This window comes from Giraffa tippelskirchi, chromosome 4, assembly GCF_054371585.1.
Source record: "Giraffa tippelskirchi isolate mGirTip1 chromosome 4, T2T-mGirTip1v1.2.pri, whole genome shotgun sequence".
Taxonomy (NCBI): domain Eukaryota; kingdom Metazoa; phylum Chordata; class Mammalia; order Artiodactyla; family Giraffidae; genus Giraffa; species Giraffa tippelskirchi.
The window spans coordinates 45,692,252-45,714,738 of record NC_137278.1 but is presented as its reverse complement, the minus strand read 5'-3'; the positions used below and the strand labels follow the sequence as shown (position 1 = coordinate 45,714,738).

Below are 22,487 nucleotides of genomic sequence, written 5' to 3'. Positions count from 1 at the left end.
CGTTTCAGTTGTGTCTGACTTTTTGTGACCGAATGGACTGTAGTCCACTAGGCTTCTCTGTCCATGGGATTCACCAGACAAGAATATTGGAGTGGGTTTCCACACCCTCTTCCAAGGGATCTTCCTGACCCAGGAATTGAACTTGCATCTCTTAAGTGTCCTGCATTGGCAGGCGGGTCCTTTACCACTAGTAATGACCACTATGATCCACCTGGGAAGTCTATAAGCTGGGTCATGTCACACTAAAAGTTCTTGATGTTTATCTCAGTTACTACTGAGCTGCCTGGTCTCTGTCTTAGATATTTGAAAAGCTGCCAACACTAGCTTATCTCTATTTCTAAACAAATAAAACCCAACAGAGATATATTTATACTCAAAATGCTTATTTTAGCCATTGGCTATGTTCAATAACTTGAAGTACATTCTCTATGGAGCTGCAAGATTCACTCCAGGCAAAAGAACATCAGTTAGTAGTGGCTTAATGTTTATACTCATATGCATTTTATCTCTCTTCCTCCTTCTCCACCTCCTCTTTCTTCTTCCAATTTCTCTTCACTCTTCCTTCTCTTTTTCTTAAAATTCATCTTCTGAATCCTTCAGGGATGTTTTCTCCTAAGTGTTTATGTCAATATATTCACAGAAAATTTATTGAGAAGCAAGAGGCTTTTGGATCCTACCTTTGGAAACATAACTCTAAATTCCTCCCCCAAGTTCTCAACATTGACATCCTCTGGAGAGTCTACAGCCCAGATTAGGCTCAGAAGTTTACATCCAGCCTTTCTCCACCATCCCATGCAGTATACCATCTTTTAAAAATAAATTATGCTCAGATATTGCACAATATGTTATGAATTACAACTTTGGTTCAGTTAAATCCCAAACCCAGATATTTAGAATATATCATTGAATAAAAGACAAGCTAACTCCATCAGTTCACTTTTACATATTTAACATGCCAGATAATCATGGCTAATGAGTCAGCAATGGAAATACTGGTGCTAAAAGAGCTGGGATTTCCAGAGTCGATGTTTCATTCCAGGTTTGACACTCACAAGAGAAGTGATCTTGTTTAGCTTAACTTCTCTGAATTTTAATTCCTTTGTCAATAAAATGGGAATAACACTAATAAATTACTGTTATAATAACTTCTAGGGTAATAACTTACCCCATAGGTTGTTGTGATGATTGCATGTGTGCTTGTGTGCTAAATAGCTTCAGTCATGTCCAACTCTTTGCAATCCTATGGACTGTAGCCACCAGGCTCCTCTGTCCATGGAGATTCACCAGGCAAGAATACCAGAATGGGTTGCCATGCCCTGCTCCAGGGGATCTTCCCAACCCAGGGATCAATCCCACGTCTCTTATGTCTCCTGCATCAGTAGGTGTGTACTTTACCACTAGCGCCCCTTGGAAAGCCCAGTCGTGATGATTAAATATCTATAAAACATTTACATGCAGCTTTGTTTAGTACGCATTTATTATCAGACTTTGTCCCTTTGTGTAATGCATAATGAAATAAAAGATAAATTAAACACAAATATTATATATTATAGTATAGTGTGTAGCATCCAAAATAATAACTATTATTATTTTACTCTAGAAATCTCTTTAATGCTTTCCACATTTTACAAATGATGATCAAAAAAAAGTCAAATAAATAACTCTCCTTCTGTCACAGCCTTAAGCCATCCAAATAATGACTGGAAGACTAATGACTTTTCACCATCCTTGAGGAAAGGATATTGACCTTTGGAAAACCTGAAAAATTGAATGATGCCCACTTGTTAATAAAGTTGGATTTATACCAAGTGAATAATAGATTCAATTATACTTATGTTTTTGTGAAATTCAATAAGTCTTTCCCTCTAACTAATTTCCCTAGTAATAAATCCATTACAAAGCACTGATACACATTAAAAATAGCTCTGACAAATAACTCATGTTCTTGGCCCTAAGCCACACTTCAAAATTCTGTGTTCTTTTCTATAGTCCTTGGATGGTAAGCACGGATTAACTCTAATATATCATGAACTGAAAGCTGTATTGAGCAATATTTTAGGTCATAGAAAAAAGTTACTCAAGTGAAGAAAAAGTTTATATTTGTTGATAATTTTATGAATCTCTTTTTCTCTCTTACTTACACCACACACATATATATTTGCACACTCCTGAATATGAATAAACAAAGGTCCCTCCTTCTTACCTTTTATAATAATCTGGTTATTTGCAATATTCTTAAAGTTATACATTTCATGATAGAAAACCATGTTAAAGAACAATGAGGTAGGCATATATGATTAAGCCAGAGGATAATTTAAAGAAAATATAATTGTGAACACACCATGTGGATCTGAAACATGAAGTGAGCAGGAAAGGCTTCTCCATTTATTCCTAGAACAAATGCAAATTGAAGACTTCTGGATCAAAGCATCTGAGCCTTGTGCTTACTTTTTCATTCTCGTTTGTTAACTAGAGGCAACTATCTTAATTAAATTAGCAAATGTTGTGCATTTTTCTCACATATCCAGTATATGATACTTAAAAATAACTGATGGGGATAGAATGATAGAATAAAGCATATTATAGAGATTCTGGTTGCTGCTTTTTCTGAAGGCAGGATGATTAGTAGAATCAAAAGATGTATGGAAAGTGAAAGAAAAAGATGAAAGTGAAAGTCATTCAGTTATGTCCAGCTCTTTGTGACCCCATGGATTATACAGTCCATGGAATTCTCCAGGCCAGCATACTGGAGTGGGTAGCCTTTCTCTTCTCCAGTGGATCCTCCTAACCCAAGGACAGAACCAAGGTCTCCTGCATTGCAGGTGGATTCTTTAACAGTTGAGCCACAAGGGAAGCCCAAGAATACTTGAGTGGGTAGCCTAACACTTCTCCAGCAGATCTTCCCAACCTAGGAATTGAACTGGGGTCTCCTGCATTGCAGGTGGATTCTTTACCAACTCAGCTATCTAAATCCTAATAAGAACCTCCAATATGTGATATGAGAACTGTTTGGGAGGAAGAACACATGATAGGCATATCTCTGTGACTACTTAGTGTCATTGCTATTTTAAGTGTTACCTTAACATTTCAGGATGTTTGGAATCATTGATGACCCTTCTGGGTTGCTAATAGCTGCTTTCCTTAAGCAAACTTTGTCTCAAAGGAGAACCAATTCAGTTTCACTTAACAGTAAACAGTGACAATTCTGTGAAAGGCCTTATGGTCACACCGTGTAGATAGTCATTTACTTGAAATATGCGATGCTCCATGGAGCTGTCAGCCAAGTTCACAGAGAGATTTCCTGAAAACTTTGTGTATCTGGGATTATGCTATCTGTGTAGGACATTTTATCTTTTCTTTTACTTAAGATCATATCAGGCAAGGTTTGATTCTCACCACAAAGGAATAACTGTAGCTCTTCACTGAGGCATGTCAGTGAAACCAGAAACTCAAGTTCATCTAAGCAAGTTTTGGGTCAGACACCTTTTATCCAAAATAGTAAAAGTTTGAGAGAACCAGCTTGAAATACAAAGAAAATTTGGTTAAATAAAAGCAACAGAGGGCTTATGTCCACTCACTCAAAGGGGACATTTGTGCTTGCACTTCACATAGTTCTGCTCTGTCCCAGACCTAACTAATCAGTTTCCTCTTCCTTACAGCAGTATCTACCTGTGCATTACTAGCATTTGTTTGTACAGAGGATATGGAAGGTTTGTCCTTCCCTTACCCTTACCCATAAGAATGCTTAGTATCAGCATTTAGTGAAAATCTTGTTTATTCATTCTGTGAGACCACTGTATGATCAGAGATCAGTCAGTCTTAGAGGTTATGGAGGGGAGTGAACTGCTCATTTTTTTCACTACTTGCATGCCTAGATTAATTTAGTGCTCTTAGGCCATGGCTAGGTGGCTAGATCTCTGAAAATATTCCTTGGGAATAATAAGCCCAGGAAAACAGAGGAGATACAGAGATAGAAATATGCTTTCTTTGATTGGAAACATTTATGTGCTAGGACAAAGTGGAAAATCAACATGGCACAAAAATATGAAAAATATCTCTTTCAATTCCATTTTCAAGTAACAATTTAGGCATGATTTTCCTTTCTCCTTTGGAGTAGAGAATGACAACCCACTCTAGTATCCTTGCCTGGAAAATTCCATGGACAAAGGAGCCTGGCAGGTGATAGTCCATGGGGTTTGCAAAGAATCAGACATGACTTAGTGTCTGAGCAGCAGCAACATAACTTCCCCAAGAGCAAATAATTAGAGAGAAAGAAAGGGAGAGAGAGAGAGAGAGAAAGGATGATCAAAAGGGAAGCTTCAGTTATTGATAATATTATCTGAAACATTACCTACGCTGTTTTTATATTCTATCAGTCACAGAAACCAATTCTGGTACAATGTGGAAGGAAGCAACACTCTAGGTGAATATCAAAAGCTGAGTACACTTTTGAACTATCTTGGAGATAAGCTGCAATATATTGCATTAGTTTATTGATTCATATGATTAGTGCAGTTTAAATTTAGTAATTTTGATTAATTTGTTCATTAAATATTTTCTAACTGCAAATGATGAGCAACAAGGAACTTATAAGACAGTATTTGCAGGAGATTAAAAAGGAAATGAGAAAAATTGCATTGAGTTCAGGACTCTTTGAGACTACTAGAGCTTGGGTGGCTAGGAAAGACACTGAGTAAGTGACGTCTAAACTGTGGAGGAGAGGCATCAAATAAAAATATTGGTGAGGAAAAAAAATCTTGGCATATCATGCAAGTTTTCACTATATTTAGAGGATAAAAGATTGAAGGATGAAAATGGGGAAAAGATGTATTTGTACATAAAGGAAATATAGAAATCTTCAGACCATAGTAGCAGAATAAAAAATAAATTCTAAGACCTCATGGAATTGCAATCCAATTCCTTAATTGAAAGGAATCCTTGCAATCCTTGGCTTTGCATGTTATAATTTCCAGGTGCACTCAGAAAAAGAAAAAAATAGTGGGTAAATATCCTTGAACTCAAAGGACTGCTACTCTCTTCTGGAAAAAGCCAGTGATGCAAATATCTTTCAAGGATTAAATGTCTGATTTTCCTTTTATCATCTTGATATCCTTCATCGAAGTTGTTCTTTCATTTTAGATGTTACTAAATCAACACCAGGAGGACCCCATTAACAGCTCCAAATCTTTCTAGGAATGACCTGAGAAGACCCTTATGTCATCTCACATTTCTCTCTACATGCTACATTTTAGTTGTCAGATGAGAGAAATCCATATAGAGCGAGCTTAGAGAATTGATTTTCCATGAAGGGAATCTATCTTTCTTACCTCTCTTATAATGGAATCATCATTTTATTTACATTTGGGATACAGCATCTTTTCCATTCATTGCACAAGAAGAAATATACCATAGCAAGGAGGAGATACACTAAGTGAAACAGAAATATAGAACAATAATCTGATCACTTCCATCTCCCAAACTTTTTCTCTGCTTTTTCTTCATTGTATGCCTTATGATCCCAATATGAAGTATCTATACTTATTCCCTTATTAATTTGTAATTGTTAATGATTCTTAAACAAAATCTTTTGTTTGTCCAATGTTTAGTTTATCTCTGAGTAGTATTTATTAATGTATTTCTTTGTTTAACTATGCCACTTTGAACTAAACAGCAACATAGGCAAGTTAGTTTTTCAACATAAGAGTATAAAGACTTCCATAAAAATAGTTTACTTGCTTATATAGAGACAATAACAATTACTTCAGTTCCCAGTTGAAGAATAGTTTATTTTTACTCAACATGTACACACATATGTATACATGTACATAGCCTAGAACTTATATGTTTATATATGATCCATAAATTTGTGTATATATGAATATATTTATATACACACTTCTATATGTATATATGCACATATGTGTGTATGTGTGTGCAGTCACTACTTGTTTAGGTCACTGGATTCAAAGCTCTGTTACTAGCTTCAGATGAAATTTCGACTATGCATAATGATATTTCAAAGCATATAATCTAGAAATGACAATCTCATATTTTTCAGTGTAGAGGTTTAAAATGTCCATATCTTCATATCTTTCTTAAATCACACACACAGGACATATGGGAATGCATATACTTCCATTTTATTGGTTATGGAGACGATAAATATCATTAAATGTCAAAAAAGGAGCATTCAGGGAATTATCTCAACTGTGGTAAACTTATTAGTGCAGAACAGTCCTGATTTACTTCTGTTGCTTACATGTAATTATCAATAACTTCAACCCAAATGATAAAGAAGGTTTGACGTGAGTGAGGCTTTTAAAATACAAAATAATGCAAGATGAAAAGTGAAGCCTGGTCTACCAAATGTGCACCAGTCTCCTGTAAGAGGGAATTGAAAGTCAGCTCTGGAGGGAATTGTGTACACATGCTCCCCTGTCTCTGATGCAAGGCTTAGTGGGCTATCTTTTTCATCTCCATATCATATCATATAAAATTACAGAAGGAGTGTTTATAGAATCTTTAAATATCACCTTAGGACCAAGGAATACCATTTTACAGATGTCATCCAAAATATGAATTTCTATTCTAAGGATCCAGACTTATAATATACTGAGTCAGAACTGCAGTTAATTATGTACACTTGTGGCCAAAATTTTTTTAAAGAAATCGTGCTAAGGTCTATTTATGATGGCATTGACAAAAATTTTGGATCCTTTTCAATCAGATTCCCTTGTCAATCTGAAGAGTCGTTTACTGTTATGGATTTTGAGGATCTCTAATTAGAAAGATAAGAAAGAACCAGCTGACACACCCTTGTTGCTTATTCAAAACATGTCCTGCACAACCAGGCCCAGAATGCCTCACAAGCTACCAGTTTCTGCTTGCTGATTTCTATTCCCTTCAGACATATCTGCAAGACATGCTATACAATAGAAATGTTTTCCAAGAATCAGCACAATGTTATGTATTGACCTGAAGAAGATGGATGTTAATGAGTTACATCATGGTCAAAAAACAATACAGTCAGCAGAATATCTTGCTGCCACGTTCCATTGTCTGGGGTGATATGTGAATCTGTGCTGATGGCTAGAGGAGTACAAAACCAAATCAAAATTATTAGCATTTCCTCCAGGGAACTAGAAACAGAGAGTGACTCCAGTGTTGCCAATTTAATCAAAGGTGGACAAGGAGGTGTACAGGTAGCGCAGATTATCTGGTGAGATCTGTCACTTAGATAAGAGATCTCCATCCTATCTTATTGAGTTTTCTTCTGAAACATAAATTGACACATTGATAATCAATTTTTGTTTTAAAGTTCTGAACTAGTTTATCCTACTCTATGCCCAAATTTATGACCATTTTCTTTTCTTAAAGTAAGGGAATTTAAAACATTACTTTCTATGTCTTTAATGTTACAGCATAGACAGAATTATGTCATTCGGATCCTACTTTGAGGTTGTCCTGAAAATCCTTAACTCGGCTGCTGTTCCTGTTGCTCTATACAGACCCCAGGCCCTTTCCACATTTTGTCATGTTGCCCCTTTCTTCTTCCTTGTCCTCATGTTTCTTTATCTTTCACTCCCAGTTTTTCTAGATAAAGGAATCTGATTGTAACTTCCCCATCTCTCTTATGGTTAAACTACTGCCTATGAGTTCTAATGCTGTGGATTCATATTCTTTGATGTCAGACATCCCTGAGGCAGTGTCTAGACAATCAATTAAGTCACGGGCTTTACTTGCCATCAGGCATTCCTTATTCTTGGCCTCTAATGCTGTTTACTTTAGTCCCTAGGGAACACCTTTCCTCACTTAACAGATTTCTATGAATACAGCTCCCTTCTTTCTAGTCTTACAGCCTGCAGTGTCACATAAGGTGTGATATTTTCTCATTCCCTCCCCCAAACCAAAACTCTAGGAAGATGCACTTAGATTACTATTACTTTAAACTATTAAGGCAGTTCAGTTCAGTTCAGTCGCTCAGTCATGTCCGACTCTTTGTGACCCCATGGACTTCAGCATGCAAGGCTTCCCTGTCCATCACCACCTCCTGGAGCTTGCTCAAACTCATGTCCATTGAATTGGTGATGCCATCCAACTGTCTCATCCTCTGTCATCCCCTTCTCCTCCTGCCTTCAATCTTTCCCAGCATCAGGGTCTTTTCCAATGAGTCAGTTCTTCACATCAGGTGGCCAAAGTATTGGAGCTTCAGCTTCAGCTTCAGCATCAGTCCTTCCAATGACTATTCAGGACTGACCTCATTTAGGATGGACTGGTTGGATCTCCTTGCAGTTCAAGTGACTCTCCAGAGTCTTTCCCAACACCACAGTTCAAAAGCATCAATTCTTCAGCACTCAAAGCAGAGAGGGTAATAGGTGAAGTCTCATGCTAGTGTTTTAATTGGAATACTGCTGTGGCCATGGTGAAAATCACTTCTGGCACCACTCAACATGCATCAGCATAGCAAATAACTCCTTAGAAGCCTTATTTTGTATGACTAAGGAAAAGCTTTTTCATTGTTTCGTTGAAGGTAAAAGAATAAAATGAGATGGAATTAGAAGTTTCTAAAATAAATGTAAACTTTCTTCTCATCTAAGTTTCACTCCAAAAATGTGTTTTACTTCATCACTATATCAAATATGATACTTGAGGTCAAGGATTAGATATTGGATTCATGAACTTATGCCGTTAAGGATGCTTTCTGCCTATGTGTGTTCCTTGTAAAGGCTCATTCCCACACAAAATGCACAGAAACTAAAGAATATGGAAGAAAAACTGCAGCATTACCATTTAAGGTTTCTATGTGATTCAGCTGGAGTTTCCTTCTCTTTTTGTTTGCCTTAGACTGCAAGTCAGAAAACAGAAAAAAAATAATTATTAAATTAAATGGAGTTCATCAGGAAAGTCATTTACTTTGCTGTAAAAATATGAAAAATATGCCAAGATATCAAATAAAAAGACTAAATGATGAATTATATTTCTCCCTCCATCCTTTCCTCCTTCCCTCCTCTCTCTCTCTCTCACTCTCCAAGTGGAATTGGGGTTGTATATAAGGAGGAAATTTTTTCCTTTGTTTGCTTTTAAAGCAAACACCTCAACTTACACATTTGCTTCCTAGGCTGGTTCTCACTCTGTAAATTAATTCGGATATTCAGTGTTAAAAATAAGAAAATATTTTTTCGCATTTTTAAATTGATTCTAATTCACTGTTTGATGTTCTTTACACATTGAGCCATGCCAGTAATTTTTATTATAGGATCTTATCATTTTTCTGACTCTTAGAGTAGACACATATAAATTTAACATGTTTTACATAAATAAAAGCTTTGAGGCAAATTGAGGGACTGCTGAATTACTTGGAGTGATAAAAATCGCACAAATACTATTTTCAAAGTTAATTACTTTTCATTTATTACAGATTGCTGGGTTTTCTGAATTTTGCCTCTGCTTAATATTATTGTCATTTATTACTTGAGAGAAGCTTTTCACTTGGATGATTTTCTATCATTTTATTCAGTTAAGTCTGTGAGCAGACTCCCATGGGGAAAAGTACTTTCGTGGATGATGGATGATAGAGCTTCCAAATGGAATATTAACATTCAATTGTCCAATATCAGACTTTCTGAGCTACCTATGTGCAAATTTCAAGAATGGTGTATGCTTGTCCAAAATATATGCTTTCAGATATCTATAGAGAGAGTGTATCTTGCATCATGTAAACTTCCCATGAAGGAAGATACTTAAAAAGGAACTGACCACAAAGAAAATCATGAAAATTTACCACACATTGTTATACTATAAAAATATTTTTAATGTACTTGGCATGGTACTAAAGCTTGTAATGTGATTATTCTGTAATATCTGATGTAAGTAGTTCCTGCTGAACTCAACCATTTTACTCATGGAATACTTGTGCAAGTTCTTCCTAAAAAAATTTTGATTGATTTGCAATATTGTATAAATTGCAAAAATTTACAATCAATTTTTAGTTGATTTCCAATATCGTGTTAGTTTCAGGTGTACAATAAAGTGAATCAGTTATACATATATCCATTACTTTTTAGATTATTTTCCCATATAGGTGATTACAGAGTACTGAGTAGAGTCCCCTGTGCTCTTTAATAGGTCATTATGAGTTATCTGTTTTATATGTGGTAGCCTGTATATGTCAATTCCAATCTTAAATGTGGAACTAAAATCCCATAAGTCATACAATGTGACCCCCCAGAAAAATTGATATACAGATATAGAAAACAAACTTATGGTTACTGTGGGGGAAGGGGGAGGGGAAGGATAAACTGTGTAAGTTCTTTTTATGAAACAGTGAATATCTCTAGCTTTTAATGTGAGCCTTGTTAAACAAATATATTTTTATATTTAGTTGTTTATAAAATAATATATACTATGTGGTATATATATAAATATTTATGTGCACAATATTTATAAATATTGTGCCTATCTATACATTCCAAAACAAAGCAGCAATGTCAACTTACTAAGCAATTACTGATAATTATATTGCAAATATTTTACAAAATTGCAGAATTTTTAATAAATCAATCTTCTGTAATATTCCAAATTTAAATAGGTTTATGATATTTAAATTTAAAATAGATTTATGCTAAATTCTTACATCTGAGAATTTCCCATTGTCATGGGAGCCCACCACAGGGTAGCTTGCATCATTGCTGCCTTCTTGTCTTCCTGTGAAAGACAGTAGCCTGAAACATCATCTCAATTATAGCAAATGATAGAAGAGTAATTAGCTAATATCATCTACCCAGGGAAACTGGAATAAAATCATCCTTCAAATTAAAGAAGAAGTCTACATAATCATTATGAATCCCTGAATGTACAGTAAAACTTCTGCTGTTTTCCTATGGAAATTTGTTTCCACAAGAACATTCTATCATCTTCTAAATTATTGTATATTTTTAAAATTTCCATGGCATGAAAATCTTATTTATTATTGAATAACTCTTGCTAATTTTGTAAAATCAAACTTTGCAGAATTTTCCAAAGCAAGCATCTTGGCTTTCAAATTTTTGCAGTGTGTGTCTTTTTAGATGTTAAGCATCAAAAGAAATATATATTTTCTTAACACTTTGTTTTTGCTTTAAATTGAGAAGGCACAACACCATTTATCCCCTGAGAGAGATAATCTATTGTGCTATGTTCTTAATTAAGTGCAGTTCAGTTCCACTTTTAAAAATGTTTGTATTGATATTAAGATGAAGAGCTAATGATAAAATTATTACATACAGCTTAGTTTTTAAAATTCAGACATTTACTCATGCCAAAATTTAGGGTAATACAGCTGCTGGAAGCATGAAATTAAATGAGTTGGTAATTTGCCTTTTCAAATTACCAACTAATGGGGGTTGTCTTTGCCCCCATTTCTAAAAAAATAATAATAATTCTTTCACCTAGATATGAGGTTTGACATTAAAACTGTCCCTTGTGGTATTTATCTCTCTTGTCATTATCTTCCAAACAGTACACCTGCACACATATAACCCACACATAGACACGCACAGCTCCTATGTTTGCTTTTCAAGGTTTGCTTCAAAATCATTCTGAACACTTGAGGTTCTGCACTGTAGAACTGTAGACTGCTGTTGAAAGCCACATTAAATTATTTTCTCAGACTGTCAGAGGATAAGATGTGTTGATGGAAAAAAAAATTTTTCCTCCATTGACACAAATACCATGCATCAGCAAAACGAATGCAATGTTTGGCTCTATCACAGATGCCAAAGACATTCTTTGAATGTGCAGATTTTGTTTTTTGAACAAGATAAATATTGTTCTTTACACAAAATATATTTGTCAATTTTCTGGCACTGTCAAGTCATTTATCAATGAACTTGTGTCTAAGAAAGTGAGTTTATGAAAGAGAGATGATTCAATCTGGTATTGAAACATCAGAAGCATGAAATTATATTATTGACCTAGAAAATTAGTGAAGTATTTGAAAATCTTATGTACCTCAATTTTTTGAATCCTTTAAAAACTATCCATTTTAATATTCCATTTCATATTTTTGAATTAATATTGAGGAATAGCTCTGCTTTTAAGCAGTTTTGATAACTTTCTTTCTCAAACATTTCTTCACTCTTTAATAAAGCACACCCTTAGAAATTCTCACCACTATTCTTCATCACAGTTTCTGCTCAAATACTAAGCTTAATTTAACTATAATGCCATTTCTGTTAACTTGCTCTCCATGTGATAATACAGCCATGTAGATGATGCTTTTTGCTGCTAGTTGAATATTTATATTTCCTCACACATATTCCAGCTCTCTTGCAACTACCCAGGACCAACAGATTATGAAATACCTTGAATCTCTGAGTCAAATTTAGAGGTATGCCCAACCAGTAACTAAAGTTCCATGAGTAAAGAGTAGGCATTTATTTGTTAAGTCATTGAGATTTGGGGGATTATACATAAATGTAGGTCACTCTTACTTATGTGAGTCCTAGACCCTAGATAACCTAGATAACTTATAGAAGATATTCTACAAGTAGAATATCTTCATACTTCAGTTCCAGTCTTGACCTGAAGAGTAGGAAAGAAGCATGGAAAAGAGGAGTAACTTACCCAGAGCAGTGATATTTAAAATTCTAAGAGCTCTCAGTCAAGCCTCATTCACAAATTCTGCTAGAAAAGCAGATGTATACCATTGGTTGCCTCTTTATACACACTAGTATATATGAAGCATTTGACCAATAAATATCTACTGCATAGCACAGGGAACCATACTGAATATTTTGCAATAACCTGTATGGAGAAGGAAATGGCAACCCACTCCAGTGTTCTTGCCTGGAGAATCCCAGGGACAGGGGAGCCTAGTGGGCTGCCATCTGTGGGGTTGCACAGAGTCGGACACGACTGACGCGACTTAGCAGCATCAGCAGCATATGGGAAAAGAATCTGAAAAGATTCTGATTTACTTTCTATACACCTAAAACTAGCACAACATTGTAAACCAACTATATTCAATAAAAAATAACATATAGCAAAAAGTAAATAAAAATTTTAAAAAGTTGCCTAAACATTGTTGTCCCTTGAGTGTATTTAAAAAGTAGGCTCCAAGGGGCAAGGACTGTCTACTCTTTGCTCTGTCTACAGTATCTACTCCAATACTTGGAGTAGAGGATGCAAAGTAAACATTGCTTACACAAATGAATGATTATTTGGTAGCTCTACCTATGAGTAAATTTCCTAGGACAATGGTTGGGTTGAATTTTGCTCTTAGTTGCTCTTGGCTCAAAATATTTTAAAAAGGGGTTTTCTCTTCAAACAACAGGTAAATAGATAAAATTTAAAAATTATACTAATCTTTGTTAACTAAAGAAGGCTTAGCACTGAAGAATTGATGCTTTTGAACTGTGGTGTTGGAGAGACTCTTGAGAGTCCCTTGGACTGCAAAGAGATCAAACCCCCAGTCAATCCTAAGGGAAATCAATCCTGAGTATTCATTGAAAGGACTGATGCTGAAGCTCCAATGCTTTGGTCACCTGATTCAAAAAGCTAATTCATTGGAAAAGACCCTAATGCTGGGAAAGACTGAAAGCAGGAGGAGAAGGGGATGACAAAGGATGAGATGGTTGGATGGCATCACTGACTCAGTGGACTTGAGTTTGAGAAAACTCCAGGAGATGGTGAAGGACAGGGAAGTTTGGCGTGCTGCAGTCCATGGAGTTGTAAAGAGTCAGACATGACTGAGCAATTGAACAACAGCAATTTTTTTTTTTTGCATTAATTGAACTTTTACTGAGTGTCAAGCACTGAGCTAAGAGTGCTTTACGTAGAATAATCATGTACCCATCTTGCTCAGAAAATCCTACATTATGCATCGTACCTCACAGTGATTATTAGTATGCCTCCTCTTCAAAACAAAACCTTATATGGTGTACCTAGCCTTTACAGATTTTCTCATTTGATTTTCAAAGCATTTCTATACCATTATTATCTCCATTTGAGAGGTGAGAAAACCAAGATCTAACACTCATATATTTTAATGATAAGTCAGGAAGCATAGCTCCCTAATGCATGCTTTTAACCAGTTAACATTACCACCTTTCACTTTTCCGGACTATGTCTATCGTGTTCAGTGATGAACATTCACTGTGATTGATTCAGCTTTGCTAGATTAAAAAACTATACTTTGTCAAAAGCTGAAGAGTCTCAGAAACAAATGTGTGTAATGATGTCTCAGCAATGTTGCATGCTCTATCCATCACTGAAAGATTTTGATCCTTAATAATGACAAAGCAGGATTGAAAGAAACTATGTGTCTCTGCCAACTCATAAACCACAGCAAATCATAAAAATGAAGTTAGTCAGTGACTTACCAGCTGCACTGATATTATTAATGTGTATATATTTTTCCTTCATGAAGAAAGTAGATACTCTCCGTGGTTTGAGGCTATAGTTTTTTCAGTATATTTCATCAATATTAGTACTTAATGTTCCTAAACCAAACTATAATTTAATAATGTTTGCAAATAAGAGGGTGGGACATTCTGGGAGAATAGCATTGAAACATGTATATTATCATATGTGAAACAGAACACCATTCCATGTTCGATGCATGAGACAAGGCTCAGGGCCGGGGCAATGGGATGACCCAGAGGGATGGGATGGGGAGGGAGGTGGGTGGGGGGTCCAGGAAGGGGAACACATGTAAACTCATGGCTGATTCATGTCAATGTATGGCAAAAACTATTACAATATTGTAAAGTAATTAGCCCCCAACTAAAATAAATAAATTTATTAAAAAATAAATAAATAAATAAATAAATATTGTGTTGGACAAAAAAAAAAAAAGACTAACACTTTATTTTCCAAGGATAGTTTATTAGATTTTTTTCTAACCAAAGTGACATAAAATGGACATTCCTCCCAGTGACAGCGTCTCTACAAAACCTGTCCAATTTCTAGTAATGTCAGCCCATGATAGAAGCTCTGGCCTTATATAAATAAATGAGGTCAGTGTGATGAGGAACATTTCCTGAAGACAGCAAATTTACCTCCTAGTTGCAATTTCTACATTTTTGAATTTATAACATAAAAAGTAGTAATTTAGTTGTGAAACTCTACATTTTAGCAATAATAAATGCTGTGGATACAATGCAGAAATTTTGAACCTCATAGTGCTAGAGTTTTGCAGATGGAAATTACCTTCTATAGTGCTAGAATCACATCTATTTGAACAGTATGCAGTCATACACAATTAACTTTTGAATCCTAAGGCAGAAATAAGCTCTAGAACCTAGAACGTATCTGGGCTCCATAATTGCTTCAGAATGTTTGAATAAATTAAACCTCCTATAAGATTTATTTTTATTTTTATATTTTAACACCAAAAACAATTTTGTATTGGGATATAACCCATTAATAATGTTGAGGTAATTTCAGGTGAATAGTGAAGGGACTCAGCCATACATATACATGTATCCATTCTCCCCCAAACTCCCCTCCTATCCAAGCTGGCACATAATATTGAACAGAGTTCCATGTGCTATGCAATAGGTATTTTTTGGTTATCCATTTTAAATGTAGTAGTATGTACATGACTTCCCCAAAGTCCTTAACTATCCCTTCCCCTCACCAACTGTAATTTCAGTTTCTAAGTCTGTGGGTCTCTTTCTGTTTCGCAAGTAAGTTCATTTGTATCATTTATTTTTAGATTCCACATATAAGGGATGTTATATGATATTCCTGCTTCTCTGTCTGACTTACTTCACTCACTATGACAATCTCTAGTTCCATCAATGTTACTGCTGATGGCATTATTTCATTCTTTTTAATGGCTGAGTAATATTCCATTATACACACACACACACACACTACATTTTCTTTATCCTTTCTTCTGTTGATGGACATTTAGATTGCCTCTATATCTTAGATACTGTAAACAATGCTCCAATGAATATTTTGGTGCATATAACTTTGGAGACCATGTTTTTCTCTGGCTATATGCCTCGGAGTGGACTGCAGGATCATATGGTAGCTCTACTTTTAGGTTTTTAAGAAATCTCCAAACCTTCTCCATAGAAGCTGTACCAATTTACATTCCCACCAACAGGGCAGGAGGGTTCCCTTCTCTCCACACCCTCTCCAGCATTTGTTTTCTGTGGATTTTTTGATGATAGTGATTCTGACCAGTGTAAAGTAATACCTCATTGTGGCTTTGATTTGCATTTTTCTAATAACTAATATTGTTCAACATCTTTTCATATGTCTATTGGTCATCTCTATGTCCTCTTTGGAGAAATGTCTATTCGGGTCTTCTGCCCATTTTTGAGAGGGTTGTTTGTTTTGATGCTATTAAGCATCATAAACTGTGTGTAAATTTTGGATACTAATCCCTTATCAGTCACATCATTTGCAAATATTTTCTCCCAATCTGTGGATTGACTTTTCATTCCTTTGCTGTCAAAAACCTTTCAAGTTTAAGTAGGTCCCATTTCTTTATTTTTGCTTTTATTTTCATTATTCTGGGAGACAGATTGAAAAAGATGTTGTTGTGATTTATGTCAAAGGGTGTTTTGTGCATGGTTTCCTCTAAGAGTTTCATAGTGTCTGGTTTTCACATTTAGATCTTTAATTCCTTTTGAGCTTATTTTTGTGTATGGAGTTAAGTAATAATTTAATTTCATTTGCTTTTTACATGTGGCTATCTAGTTTTCCCATCAACATTTGTTGAGGAGAGTGTCTTTTCAGCATTGTATAGTCTTGCCTCCTTTGTCATAGATTAATTGACCATAAGTGCCTGGGCTTTTTTCCGGGTTTTCTAAACTGTTCCATTGATCTATACTTCTATTTTTGTGCCAGTAGAGTACTGTTTTGATGACTATAGCTTTGTAGTATAGTCTGAATACAAGAAGACTGATTTCTCAATTCCTGATTTTCTTTTCCAATATTGCTTTTGCTATTCACGGTCTTTCTGTCTCCATACAAACATTGAGATTTTTGTTTTAGTTCTGTGAAAAATGCCATTGGTAATTTGACAGGGATTGCATTGAATCTATATAGTCATTTTAACAATATAAATCCTTCCAAAACATGAACATGGCATGTCTTTCCACCTTTTTATGTCTTCTTTGATATCTTACATCAACTTCCTCTAGCTTTGGAGTACGGATTTTTTTTCTCCTTAGGTAGGTTTATTCCTAAGTATTTTATTCTTTTTGTTGTTGTTAAGCTTTTCTTTGTCATGTTTTAATTTTTTTAATATTTATTCATTTTTAATTGATTGGTGATTGATTTACAATATTGGTTTGATTTCTGTCATACATCAACATGAATTAACCATTGTTGTATGTATATCCCCTCCCTTTGAAACTCCCTCCTACCTCCCTATTTTATTCTTCTTGATCCAATGGTAAATGGTATTGCTTCTTGAATTTCTCTTTCTGATCTTTCATTGTTAGTGTATAGAAATGCAACAAATGTCTGTGTATTAATTTTGTAAGCTATAACTTTACCAAATTGATTGATAAGTTCTAACAGTTTTCTGGTAGCATCTTTAGGATCTTCTAGGTATAGTAGCATGTCATCTGAAAACAATTTAACTTCTCTTCCAATCTGGGTTCCCATTATCCTTATTCTTCTCTGATTGCTGTATTGTAGCTAGGATTTCCAAAATAATGTTGAATAAAAGTGGTGAGTTGACATCCTTGTCTTGTTCCCTATCTTAGAGGGAACGCTTTCAACTTTTCTCCCTTTATGTTTGTTAGTATTTGCCTTACATATTGAGGTGTTCCCATATTGGGTGCATATATATTTATAATTGTTATATCTTCTTCTTGGATTGAACTGTTGATCATTATGTAGTGTCCTTCTTTGTCTCTTATAACAGTCTTTGTTTCAAAGTCTATTTTTTTCTGATGTGAGTGTTGCTACTCCAGCTTTATTATGATTTCCATCTGTGTGAAATATCTTGTCCCATCTCCTTACTTTCAGATCTGAGGTGGATCTCTTGTAGACAACATATATATGGGTCTTGTTTTTGCATCCACCTAGTCTATGTCTTTTGGTTGGTGCATTTAATCCATTTAGATTTAAGGTGATTATTGACATGTATGATATGCAGAGTACATCATGAGAAACGCTGGGCTGGAAGAAACACAAGCTGGAATCAAGATTTCTAGGAGAAATATCAATAACCTCAGATATGCAGACGACACCACCCTTATGGCAGAAAGTGAAGAAGAACTAAAGAGCCTCTTGATGAAAGTGAAAGAGGAGAGTGAAAAAGTTGGCTTAAAGCTCAACGTTCAGAAAACTAAGATCATGGCATCTGGTCCCATCACTTCATGGGAAATAGATGGGAAAACAGTGGAAACAGTGTCAGACTTTATTTTGGGGGGCTCCAGAATCACTGCTGATGGTGACTGCAGCCATGAAATTAAAAGACGCTTACTCCTTGGAAGGAAGGTTATGGCCAACCTGGATAGCATATTTAAACGCAGAGACATTACTTTGCCAACAAAAGTACGTCTAGTCAAGGCTATGGTTTTTCCAGTGTTCATGTATGGATGTGAGAGTTGGACGGTGAAGAAAGCTGAGCACCGCAGAATCGATGCTTTTGAACTGTGGTGTTGGAGAAGACTCTTGAGAGTCCCTTGGACTGCAAGAAGATCCAATCAATCCATCCTAAAGGAGATCAATCCTGGGTGTTCATTGGAAGGTCTGATGTTGAAGCTGAAACTCCAGTACTTTGGCCACCTCATGCGAAGGGTTGACTCATTGGAAAAGACCCTAATGCTGGGTAGGATTAGGGGCAGGAGGAGAAGGGGACGACAGAGGATGAGATGGTTGGATGGCATCACCAACTCGATGGACATGGGTTTGGGTGAACTCCGGGAGTTGGTGATGGACAGAGAGGCCTGGCGTGCTTTGATTCATGGGATCGCAAAGAGTCGGACACGACTGAGCGACTGAACTGAACTGAACTACTGTTTTGTTCATTGTTTGGGGTTTATTTTTGTAGATCTCCTTCTTTTGTGTTTCTTGCCTAGAGAAGTTCCTTTAGTATGTGTTGTAAAACTGGTTTGCCTGTGTGCATGATAAGTTGCTTCAGTTCTGTGATTTAGTGGTGCTGAATTCTCTTAATTCTGCTTGTCTGTAAAGGTTTTTATTTTTCCATCAGATCTGATTGAGTGTCTTGCTTGGTAAGGTATTCTTGGTTTTAAGTTATTCCTTTTCATTATTTGAAATATACTTTCTGTTATTTTTCTATTGCCCAATCATAACAAAATGGTTTTAAGTGAGTATTAGTTACATGATCACAATAGTAAATTACATTTATCAGTTTTCACAATCAATAGCAAGATAAAAAATAAAAGATAATTACAATTGTAAGCCATAATGGGAACATGATTATCTAACAGTATAAAATAATTACTTACAATCTAGGGGGTCAAGCAGAGTGATGTGGTAAGTGGAAGTGCATACATGCACAACAAGTCTATGTCTTTTGCTTGGTACATTTGATCCTATTACTGATTTCTTAATTGTTTTGGGTTTATTTTCTGTTGGTCTTTCCCTTCTTTAGTGTTTCCTGCATAGAAAAGTTCCTTTAATATTTGTTGTAAAACTTGTTTGGTAGTGCTAATTTCTCTTAACTTTTGCTTGTCGGGAAAGCTTTTAATTTCTCCATCAAATCTGAATGAGAGTCTTGCTGGGTACATTTTTCTTGGTAGTAGGTTCTTCTTTTCCATCATTTTAAATATATCATTATCATTCTTTTCTGGCTTTCTCTGAGTTTCTCTCGAGAAATCAACTATTAGCCTAATGGGAGTTCCCTTGTATGTTGTCATTTTCCCCTGTTGTTTTTAATATTTTATCTTTGCCTTTAATTTTTTCAGTTTGATCACTATGTATCTCTGTGTGTTCCTCCTTGGGTTTATCCTGCCTGGGACTCTTTGTGCTTCCTGGACTTGGTTGACAATTTTCTTTCCGATATAGGACAGTTTTTAGCTGTTATCCCTTCAGATATTTTTTCAGGTCCTTTCTCTCTCTTCTCCTTCTGGGATCCCAATAATGCAAATGTTGGTGCATTTAATTTTGTTTCAGAGGGGTCTAGGTCTATCTCATTCTTTTTTCTATATTCTCTTCTACGACAATTTCATTTTCATCATTCTGTCCTCCAGGTCATTTATCCATTCTTCTCTCTCAGTTATTCTGCTGTTGATTCCTTCTAATGTAATATTCATCTCTGTCTGTTACTTAGTTCTTCTAGATCTTTGCTAGACATTTTTTGCATCTTCTCCAGTGTTTTCCTGAGATCCTGGATCACCTTCATTTTCATTATTCTGAATTCTTTTTCTGGTAGTTTACCTATCTCCACTTAATTTAGTTCATTTTCTGGGATTTCATATGATCCCTTCATTTAGTTGTTTTTCTGGGATTATATCGAGTTCAGTTCAATTCAGTCACTCAGTCATGTCCAGCTATTTGCAACCCCATGGACCACAGCATGCCAGTCCTCCCTATCCATCATCAACTCCTGGAGTTTACTCAAACTCATGTCCGTTGAGTCGATCATGCCATCCAACCATCTCATCCTCTGTCATCCCCTTCTCTTCCCGACTTCAATCTTTCCCAGCATCAGGGTCTTTTCAAGTGAGTAAGTTCTTCACATCAGATGGCCAGTGTACTAAAGTTTCAGCTTCAGCATCAGTCCTTTCAACGAATATTCAGGGCTAATTTCCTTTAGGATGGACAGGTTGAATCTCCTTCAATTCCAAGGGACTCTCTAGAGTCTTCTCCAACACCACAGTTCAAAAGCATCAATTCTTCGGTGCTCAGCTTTCTTCACCGTCCAACTCTCACATCCATACATGACTACTGGAAAAACCATAGCTTTGACTAGATGGGCCTTTGTTGGCAATGTCTCTGCTTTTTAATATGCTGTCTAGGTTGGTCACAACTTTTCTTCAAAAGAGCAAGCGTCTTTAAATTTCATGGCTGCAGTCACCATCTGCAGTGATTTTGGAGAACAAAAATAAATTCTGTCACTGTTTCCACTGTTTCCCCATCAATTTGCCATGAAGAGATGGGACCAGATTCCATGATCTTCATTTTCTGAATGTTGAGTTTTAAGCCAACTTTTTCTCTCTCTTCTTTCACTTTCATCAAGAGCCTCTTCAGTTCTTCCTGGCTTTTTGTTATAAGGGTGGTGTCATCTGCCTATCTGAGGTTATCGGTATTTCTCCCAACAATCTTGATTCCAGTTTGTGCTTCATCTAGCACAGCATTTCTCATGATGTACTCTGCATATAAGTTAAATAAGTAGGGTGACAACATACAGCCTTGACACACTCCTTTTCCTATTTGGATCCAGTCTGTTGTTCCATGTCCAGGTCTAACTGTTGCTTCCTGACCTGCATACAGATTTCTCAAGAAATAGGTCACGTGGTTTGGTATTCCCATCTCTTGAAGAATTTTCCATAGTTTGTGGTGATCCACACGGTCAAAGGTTTTGGCATAGTCAATAAAGCTGAAGTAGATGTTTTTCTGGAACTCTCTTGCTTTCTTGATGATCCAACAGATATTGGCAATTTGATCTCTGGTTCCTCTGCCTTTTCTACATCCAGCTTGAACATCTGGAAGTTCTCAGGTCACAGACTACTGAAGACTAGTTTGGAGAATTTTGAGCATTACTTTGCTAGCATGTGAGATGAGCACAATTGTGTGGTAGTTTGAGCATTCTTTGGCATTGCATTTCTTTGAAATTGGAATGAAAACTGGCATTTTCCAGTCCTGTGGCTACTGCTGAGTTTTCCAAGTTTGCTGGCATATTGAGTGCAGCACTGTCACAGCATCATCTTTTAGGATTTGAAAGAGCTCAACTGAAATTTCATCACCTCCACTAGCTTTGTTCATAGTGATGCTTCCTAAGGCCCACTTGACTACACATTTCAGGATGTCTGGCTCTCGGTGCTTGATCACACCATCATGATTATCTGGGTCGTTAAGATCTTTTTTGTGTAGTTCTTCTGTGTATTCCTGCCACCTCTTCTTAATATCATCTGCTTCTGTTAGGTCCATACCACTTCTGTCCTTTATTGTGCCCATCTTTGCATGAAGTATTCCCTTGGTATCTCTAATTTTCTTGAAGAGATGTCTAGTCTTTCCCATTCAATTGTTTTCCTCTATTTCTTTGCATTGATCCCTGAGGAAGGCTTTCTTACCTCTCCTTGCTATTCTCTGGAACATACTTTCTGCTTTTTCATCCTGATTAACTTTCTGTAATGTGTGTTTTGTTTTAGCCATTGTGGGACTCTGGTTCTTCTTTCTTCTTCTGTCTGCTTCTGATGGAGGAGGCTAAGAGGCTTAATAAGCTTCCAAATGAGGATTGGTTCTGGGAAAATATGACTCTTCCCCTGGTGGGCAGGGCCTTGCTCAGTAAAGCTTTAATCCAATTATCTGATGATGGGTGTGGTTGTGCTCTCTCATTTGCATTTGTT

The 22,487-nt window shown here is 36.0% G+C and overlaps 1 long non-coding RNA gene across 1 annotated transcript in view; it reads right to left on the bottom strand.

Moving 5' to 3' along the window:
• Positions 1 to 6,124: 6,124 nt before the first annotated feature.
• The window catches only part of LOC145544982 (uncharacterized), a 117,496-nt gene continuing 101,133 nt past the window's right edge, over positions 6,125 to 22,487 (bottom strand). The window contains exons 2-3 of the long non-coding RNA XR_014081776.1: positions 10,634 to 10,704; positions 6,125 to 8,845 (exon numbers count right to left, since the gene is read on the bottom strand). This is a non-coding gene — a long non-coding RNA (uncharacterized LOC145544982). The remainder of the gene's footprint in view (positions 8,846 to 10,633; positions 10,705 to 22,487) is intronic.